Raw genomic sequence first — 8935 nt, 5'->3', positions numbered from 1 at the left:
ATTGAATTCAATGATCAGCCATGACTAAGATGAATGGCAGAGCAGGCTTCAAGGGCCAAATGGCCTACTTCTGCTCCTACTTTGTTTCTGTGTAATCAGCTGATCACTTTTAGGAGGGAACATTAGTATAAGTGCTATTCACAGCCTCCTTAAAGTTAATTAGTCAGACAGTTAAGTGGCAATCAGCCCTCTGAGCAACCATTCCTGGTGCAAACTTCAACACCTCCATCAACCTGGTGCTTTGCACTGAAGGTGGAATAAACTGGCAGGTATGCTAGCAACAATACAGACTCTTCAGCACCAAAGGTATCCAGGGAAAACAGTCCCCAGAATTTCTTATGAGATCAAAACTGGATGGATCCAAACTCCTGTCATGTGAGGTAAGTTTAATTCATATTTGATTAATGCAACAATTTCAGATGGGAGACAACCTTTTATAATATATATTCATTTCCCAAATGTCTCTCCTTCTATGGATTTATAAATATCTGGATGTCGTTCCAAAGTAGGTTGTTTAACCATCCTGTTAGACTTGTACACTACTGGTGGCTAAGTCCACTCAGAACACTACCAGCAATGAAATAATCCATCATCTTTGACAAAGGGAGCCCACATTCTCATCAGACCCACAGCTTCTACCATGATGTATGGGATCACCATTCCTGGAAGCTCCTACTCAATACAATGCACCATCCAAATATGGATATACATCATCCTGCCTTCATCACCATTGAGTCATTTTTTTGTTTTGTTTATATTCAGTTCAATCCAGTGAAAGTCTTAGCAAGTGAGACATTCCAGATCCAGGCTGTCTAGACAGGCTGATCACTTCCTGTCTTGGGTTTGACCTACATGATGCAAGCTGATTGGACCAGGTGTTGCACTTCCTCCAAGGCTTGATCTCATTTGCATCCCAGCCAAAAGGCTGAGATGCCGCTTTAAAAAATTACTTTAAGTGAAGCCTCGGTGTAACCTCATGACTTCAACCAAGTGCAGGATGCCAAAACTACACTTGATCTTAGCCAAAAGGCAGAGAAGTCAAAGTGTTCAAACTCTTCCTAATACTGGGGAGGGGGCGCGCCTTTACCTCATGGACTGCAGCTATCATTGAAGAGATCCCACCACTACTTTCTCGAGAGGTAACAAGGAATTGGGCAATACCTATTGGCTTTGTTAGAGTATCCCTCACATTTTAAGATTTTTTTTTATTTAAAACTTGATGGAATTGTGAGAGTGATACCCCCTCTCTCTGTGAAGTGTCCTGATAAAATACTACGCTGATGAAAACCAGACAAGAAGTAATATGGTCAACCAAGTACCAACAATTTTCCGCCACTGGAAAAAGTAAAGGTTAAAACCTTTGTTTCATGTCTGACTGACCAAATAGCATCACTATTGTGTCCCCATTCTACCCAGTGCAACAATGCCAGAAACTGGTCCACCTCACACAATCTTCCAGCTCTTTACTGAATATCTACCCAGCTCCCTCTACACTTTGTTGAGGAGACAGATGATCCCCTCCAGGCCCAACATTTTTGAGTTGTCCTCTAAAAATGAGAAGGGCTCGTGACAATCACAACCTCTTTGAAATGTGTCCCCCTTTTCTGTGGTACTGGTTGTAAAGGGCAGACACTCTGTGGGGAAGTGGGAGGCAGTGCGACCAATTGTGTCATGGTTGGCACCAATTAGCTGGTTTGACTCAGCACCCTGGGGTTCAGGAGGGAGAAAATTCAGTGCAGGTTCCCTCAGCTGATATCAGTCTGAGTGCCTGCTGCTCAACAACGTGCATGTTCAGCTGTCGTGATCCCAATCAGGCTTGGCCTAATAGTCACCTGGACAAAGACTTTGCCTAAAATCCATGTCTAACCACATACACGTGGTGCAGATACTTGTGTGAACAGTATCCCCAACAAGAGTCAATGACCAGGTGGAATTTAACCTTTGGCAGTAAACAAGTGTTATAATATAACCAATGATAACATACTGTGAGGGTCAGCTGACCCAGTAGACAATGTAACCAATGGCAAAACAAAACTCTGGTGGTCAGCTGACCAGATATAAATGGAAAGCAAATGGGGATTGTGGGGAGCTTTAATTGATCAGGGAGTGGCTCAAGTTGTGGGTTAATAAAGTTTCTTTACTAAACCTTTTCACTTTGAGAAGTTAGGTTTTTTATTGCTTACTGCAGGATGAACAATACTGTGAGAAAAGACAACAGAAGTAAAACTGAACAGGGTTTTAAAATTAGTTGTCAATTTGCTATCTCCCATTTTGAGAAACAACCCACAATCGATTCTCCCCTGAATATCTTCAGGTGTTCAAATGAAAAAGCACAGAAGGAGGTAGAATGGCCAACCCATTGAAAGAATTATGAATTTGTGTCTATTGTAAAAGCAAAATACAATGAAGGCTGGAAATCTGAAATATAGAAACATGGAAACTAGAAGCAGGAGTAGGCCATTTGGCTCTTCAAGCCTGCTCTGTCATTCATCTTGATCATGGCTGATCATCGAATTCAGTATCCTGATCCTGCCTTCCCCCCATTTTCCTTGATCCCTCTAGCCTAAGAACTATATCTAATTTCTTCTTGAAATCAGAGGACACTATGGCCTCAACTACATTCTGTGGTAGTGAATTCCACACATTCACCACCCACTGGGTGAAGAAATTTCTCCTCACCTCAGTTCTAAAGGACTTATCTCTTATCCTCAAACTATGACCCCTAGTTCAGGTTCCCCCATCATTGGGAACATTCTTTCTGAATCTGTCCTAGCCCTGTTAGAATTTTATAAGTTTCTATGTGATCCCTTCTCAATCTCTTAACCTCCAGTGAATATAATCTGAACCAATTTAGTTTCTCCTCATATGACAGACCTGCTATCCCAAGAGTCAGCCTGGTAAACCTTAGCTGCACTGCATCTATAGCAAGGATATCCTTTCTGAGATAAGGACACAAAAGACTATATACAATATTCCAGGCATGGCCTCACCAAAGCCCTGTATAACTGCAGTAAAACATCTCTGCCCCTATATTCAAATCATCTCACTATGAAGGCCAACGTACCATTTGCCTTCTTTACTGCCTGCTGTACCTGGTAAATCTCAGGAGGTCTGGCAGCATCTGTGGAGAAAAAGAGAGAGAAATGGATTTAACATTCCGATTTAGGCTGGAAACATAGGTTGGTATTTTACGAATTAGCTCAGGCAAGGCTCGTAAAATCCCATCTATGGCCAATGACGGATTCCGTTCTGTGAGCTGCGTCTGCCCCGATTCCGATAAAATTACGGCAGTTAACTCTGTTTCTAGAACCATAGAAAATTACAGCTCAGAAACAGGCCTTTTGGCCCTTGTCTGTGTCAAACCATTTTTTGCCTAGTCCCACTGACCTGCACTTGAACCATATCCCTCCACACCCCATCATGAACCCGTCCAAGATTTTCTTAAATGTTAAAAGTGACCCTGCATTTACCACTTTATCCGGCAGCTCATTCCACACTCCCACCACTCTCTGCATGAAGAAGCCCCCCCTCTAATATTCCCTTTAAACTTTTCTCCTTTCACCCTTAACCCATGCCCTCTGTTTTTTTTTCTCCCCTAGCCTCAGTGGAAAAAGCCTGCTTGCATTCTCTCTCAACAAATGCTGTCAGACCTGCTGAGTTTTTTTTTCCTGGCATTTTCCTTTTTATAGGTTAATTAGTCCCATTCCCTCTCCTCAAAATGGTGGGAGAGGGGTGGAGGATATTGGGGGGGAGGTAGGAAAAAGTGAGCGTCAGGTGCAGTTGTAGCAAGTGGGACAAGATATAAGCTGCTTAGCCATTGTTCTGCCATCAGCAGTTCAGCTACTCAGGAATGTCAAAAAAGAGAGACAAAGAAGCAGAACATTAACAGCAGCAGGGTAAAACAACTGGAAGAGTTTAACAAGATGTGAAAATGGAGCTCTGCTTCTGGCAGTTTGATAGAATAAGACAGCATGAGGTTTGGCAGAGAAAGGGAAGATATTAGGTTGGATACTTAATTTAATATGGCATTTCTCCAGAGAGAAAAGCCTTGTCAGATCATTGGCTGTGATTCTGTCAGTCCTGCATAAATTCCAGAATGTTAAATAAGCTTTTCGATTGATTAATGAGAACTGTAACCACAATCAGCAATTCTTCAGTATCATAGTAACCATCCAAAGTGAATTGACAAGCATCTAAATTCCTCTGTCAGAATTTATCGTTCCACAATGCAGAGTGTAATTAGGTTATGAAGATTAACCTAGTGAATAGTAATGGGAAACTTTCTAATTCTGATGCAATATTACAAAAATGTTTAAGATGTGTTAACTGTATTAAATGTGTCACTTTAATGTGCACTCTGGCTTCAAGAAATCTCTTTATATTGTGGATTTCTAATTATTAATTAAACGGGTACTCCATGTTCCAAAGAGTCAATGGTTCTGTCTGTACAGATCCCTACACTGATATCATGCTCCCTAGAGCTAATCCCATCTTTTTTACGCAGTTTTGTTTGAAAGAGATGTATTTATCCGTTGTTTTGGCACCAAACTGTATGCATCAGAGTTCAATCCTGCCCAAGACAGTAATGGCACGGTGGCACAGTGGTTAGCACTGCTACCTCACAGCGCTAGGAACCCGGGTTCAATTCCCGGCTTGGGTAACTGTCAGTGTGGAGTTTGCGCATTCTCCCCATGTCTGTGTGGGTTTCCTCCGGGTGCTCTGGTTTCCTCCCACAGTCCAAAGATGTGTGGGTTAGGTGGATTGGCCATGCTAAAAAATTGCCCCTTAGTGTCAGGGGGACCAGCTAGGGGTAAATGTATAGGGTTGTGGGGATAGGGCCTGGGTGAGATTGTGGTCGGTGCAGACCCAATTGGCTGAATGGCCTCCTTCTGTACTGTCGGATTTCTATGAAATGTTGTAACTGAGCTAAGCGTTCCTGAACTAGAGATGGACAAAAGTAAGGCAGGGTCTCAACACCTGATTGCTATTTAGTGACTCTTGCTGGAAAGCCCCAAAATGTCTCTGCACTGAGCGTGCAGAGCCTTGAGCCTTGAGCATCATGTAAGTGTCCACCAAGTCCCCTGCCAGGGCAAGATGGCCACCCAAGATGGCAGCCAACACCCATCTCTACATGTGCTCTTGCCCACATATGTACAGCAAACTAATGATGTCATTACCCGGGTTCATCAGTAGCAAACACAACCCAGTTAAAAATATTGGAAAGTAAAACCACACATTTTTGTGGCTTTTGTTAACAAAACTGTGTTATGTTATCGTGAGTCACCAGGGTTTGTATATCATAGAACTGAAAAAATGTCACAGAGAAAAGTGAATCTGAGGGAAATTACCGAGGTGAAAATGGGTGTTGTTTTATGTTCTGAATAAAACAGCCCTTCATTAATTTAATTTTGACTTTCAGCTTCAGTTCTCATGAGGATTTCCACAAGTTTGAATTTTTCGTAAAAAAAAAGAATGATGCACTAATCGGAGAGGATGAATATCGGGCTAAGGTTGGGGGAATGAGTAGAGTTCTGATCTCCGTTGCTCGCAATGACACCACAATATGAAGTGGTACAATTGTGTTTGCATTGTGTTGGCAACAAAAGCAGCCACAAGAGCTCAAACTGTGGCAAGCATGAGAAAGAAAGACCTGAGTTTATGAAGCATCTTTGATAAATAATGCAATAAAAGGACAATACTGCAGATGCTGGAAATTTGAAATAAAAACAGAAAATGCTGGATAAACTCAAATCCGGCAGCATCTGTGGAGAGAGAAACAGAGGTTAGTGTTTCAGATATAAATTTTTATTTTTTATTCGTGGGACATGAGTGTCATGGCCAGCATTTATTGCCCATCCCTAGATGCCCTTAGAGGGCAGTTGACCATCAACTCTGGAGTCACATGTAGGCCAGACCAGGTAAGAATGGCAGATTTCCTTCCCTAAATCATATTAGTGATCCTTCTGTAAATGAATCATTTGGGTCCGGAACCAACTTTTGAGTGGACCAACCTTGCACTGAGTTGATCTTTCTCTACAACCTAGCTACGACTGTAACACTACATTCTGCACTCTCTCCTTTCCTTCTCTATGCATGGTACGTTTCGTCAGTATAGCACGCATTAAAAAAAACTTTTCACTGTATACTAATACGTGTCAATAATAAATCAAAGCAAATTAAATCATTGGCCAGAATCTTCCAGCCTTTCATGCCAGCAGGATTCTCCGATCCCACTGCAGTGAACAGAGATTTGGCCGAGTGCCAAGTTCTCCATCCTCACTTGCAGAAGCAGTGGGACATAAACAGCCAGAAAGTTCCAGCCGTTAACTCCGTTTCTCTCCTCAGAAGCTGTCAGACCTGTTGAGTTTATCCAGCATTTTCTGTTATTATCTAATAACCGTTAGTAGTCTCACAACACCGGGTTAAAGGCCAACAGGTTTATTTGGTAGCACGAGCTTTCGGAGTGCTGCAATGTTCCAAAAGCTCGTGCTACCAAATAAACCTGATAGACTTCAGCATGGTGTTGTGAGACTACTTACTGTGTCCACCCCAGTCCAATGCCGGCAACTCCACATCACATCTAATAACCAACAGATGCCCCAAAGTTCTTTGTAGCCAATTAAATGCTTTCAAAGAGCAGTCACAGTTGAAGCAGCAAATTTCTGCGCAGCAAGCTCTCACCAGCAGCAAAGCGATAATGGCAGAATAATCTGCTTATGTGATATTGATTGAGGAATAAGTATTGGCATTGGGTCAACCCCCTGCTCTCCTTCAAAATACTCCTTCAAAATGGGATCTTTTACACTCACGCAAGAGGGGCCTTGGTTTTGCTGCATGTGAAATATCCTATAGATACTTTGACCAATTTATCACTCAAAATACATTTACCCAGGTGCTCTTGCTTTATGAGACAGACAAAGGACTGTGATTCTAACTCAGCATTATTAAGAGCACTTACAAATTAAAGAAACAACTCTTACACAATAAATTAAGTTAACTTCTCCCCAAGTTAGGCTAGCTGCCTGAAAAACACATATACTACCCATTCTGATGCAGTTGGATTCAATTCACTGAGCTTGAATCGACAGATTAACTCAAAGTTTTTCTGGCACAAAGGTAGATCTCAGAAGCTCTGCTCTGTGGTCTTGGGTTGCAGTAGGCCAGACACTGAAGGTAAGCACGCAGGTGCAGCAGGCAGTAAAGAAGGCAAATGGCATGTTGGCCTTCAGTGAGAGAGGTTTTGAGTACAAGAGCAGGGATGTGTAATTGCAACTGTATAGGGCCTTGGTGAGGCCATGCCTAGAGTATTGAGTGCAGTTTTGGTCTCCTTTTCTGAGGAAGGATGTTCTTACTCTCAAGGAATGCAGCAAAGGTTTACCAGGCTCATTCCGAGGATGGCGGGATTGATGTATGAGGAGAGATTGACTAAGTTAGGATTGTTTTCACTGGAGTTGAGATGAATGAGGGGGATCTCATATAGACTTATAAAATTCTAACAGGTCTAGACAGGATTAATGCAGGGAGGATGTTCCCGATGATGGGGGAGTCCAGAACCAGGGGTCACAGTCTGAGGATTCAGGGTTGACCATTTAGGAATGAGATGAGGAGACATTTCTCAGAGTGGTGAGCCTGTGGAATTCATTACCACAGGAAGTAGTTTACGCCAAAACATTGAATGTATTCAAGAGGCAGCTGGATATAGCATTTAGGGCTCGAAGGATCCAAATGGCCTCCTCCTGCTCCTACCCTATGTTTCTATGTTTTCGCTCGGGTTTGTCATAAGATGCCCATTTTTATCCCCTCTTTGAATCCTTCTGGAATGTTCAACGGCTTTCAGTCAATGAGATGAAAGAATGGGTCACAGCATCCAATGAGATTAGGCCAGGTCATTCTAGGTGTATGTATGTCCTTTCAGGATATGGTTAATAGCAAGGAGTCTGTCTGAAACTGGGGAATACACAAGCATAATGTGTTTTTCTATTGTTCTGGCTGAGTACTTCCTGATGGGTTTCAGGTTGTAATGATGCCTCCACTATTAAGGTTGAGCACCTCCGGTCAGTAGGCAACTCAGGCCTGGGCTGGTCCCTGTTGGCTTATGACCTGCAGTAACCTTGTCTTGTCCGAATTCTATCAGACTTTTTCCTTGCAGAAGCTGTTTGGCTGTATATTAATTTAAACTGACTGATTTTATGTTGGCCCTAGTTGCTCAGGCCATTGGCCATTTGGCCACATGTCATCTGAAATACATCCCTGACAGAGCAGCAGTACTTCAGTGTTGCACTGGGAGTGACCGTGTGATAGCTCTCGGTAGAACCTGATCATGCAGCCTTTGACTTAGAGAGGAAGGCCTATTATTGAATCATAGAATCCTTCAGTGCAGACGGAGACCATTTGGCCCATCGAGTCAGCACTGACTACAATCCCACCCAGGCCTCATCCTGAAAACCTCATGCATTTTTACCCTGGCTAGTTTCCCTGACACTAAGGGGCAATTTAGCATGGCCAATCCACCTAACCCGCGCATCTTTGGAGTGTGGGAGGAAACCAGAGCACCCGGTGGAAACCCATGCAGGTATGAGGAGAAAGTGCAAACTCCACACAGACAGTGACCCAAGCTGGGAATTGAACCAAGGGTTCCTGGCACTGTGAGGCAGCAGTGCTAATCACTTTGCCACCATGACCCATGGCTGACAGGCAATTGTTCAGTGTGCAGAGAAGCCATGTTTCAGCTTGTGTGTTCTACGATTGCACACTCATGGCCTCGCTACAGTACAATGAGTTAGACAGGCAGGAACAGTTAGTGCAGATCAGCACCCTGCTGAGAACACCATGTCAAGCACTAATTGGAATTGAGCCAGACTGATGACTTCTGCAGCTCGTTAAATTTCTGACGGTAACCATGGTGATGGACAGTACCAGAAAAATAAATAATCAT

The 8935-nt window shown here is 43.0% G+C and overlaps 1 non-coding gene across 1 annotated transcript; it reads right to left on the bottom strand.

Annotated features, from left to right (window-relative positions):
• Positions 1-843: 843 nt before the first annotated feature.
• Positions 844-1042, bottom strand: LOC145353553 (U2 spliceosomal RNA). The gene has a single exon (XR_013888725.1). It is a non-coding gene; the product is annotated as a U2 spliceosomal RNA (small nuclear RNA).
• Positions 1043-8935: the final 7893 nt, after the last annotated feature.

Source organism: Carcharhinus amblyrhynchos, chromosome 15, assembly GCF_965287045.1.
Source record: "Carcharhinus amblyrhynchos chromosome 15, sCarAmb.v2.hapA, whole genome shotgun sequence".
In the NCBI taxonomy this organism is placed as follows: Eukaryota; Metazoa; Chordata; class Chondrichthyes; order Carcharhiniformes; family Carcharhinidae; genus Carcharhinus; species Carcharhinus amblyrhynchos.
Note: the sequence above shows the minus strand (reverse complement) of the source record. Positions and strands in the feature narration are given on the sequence as shown.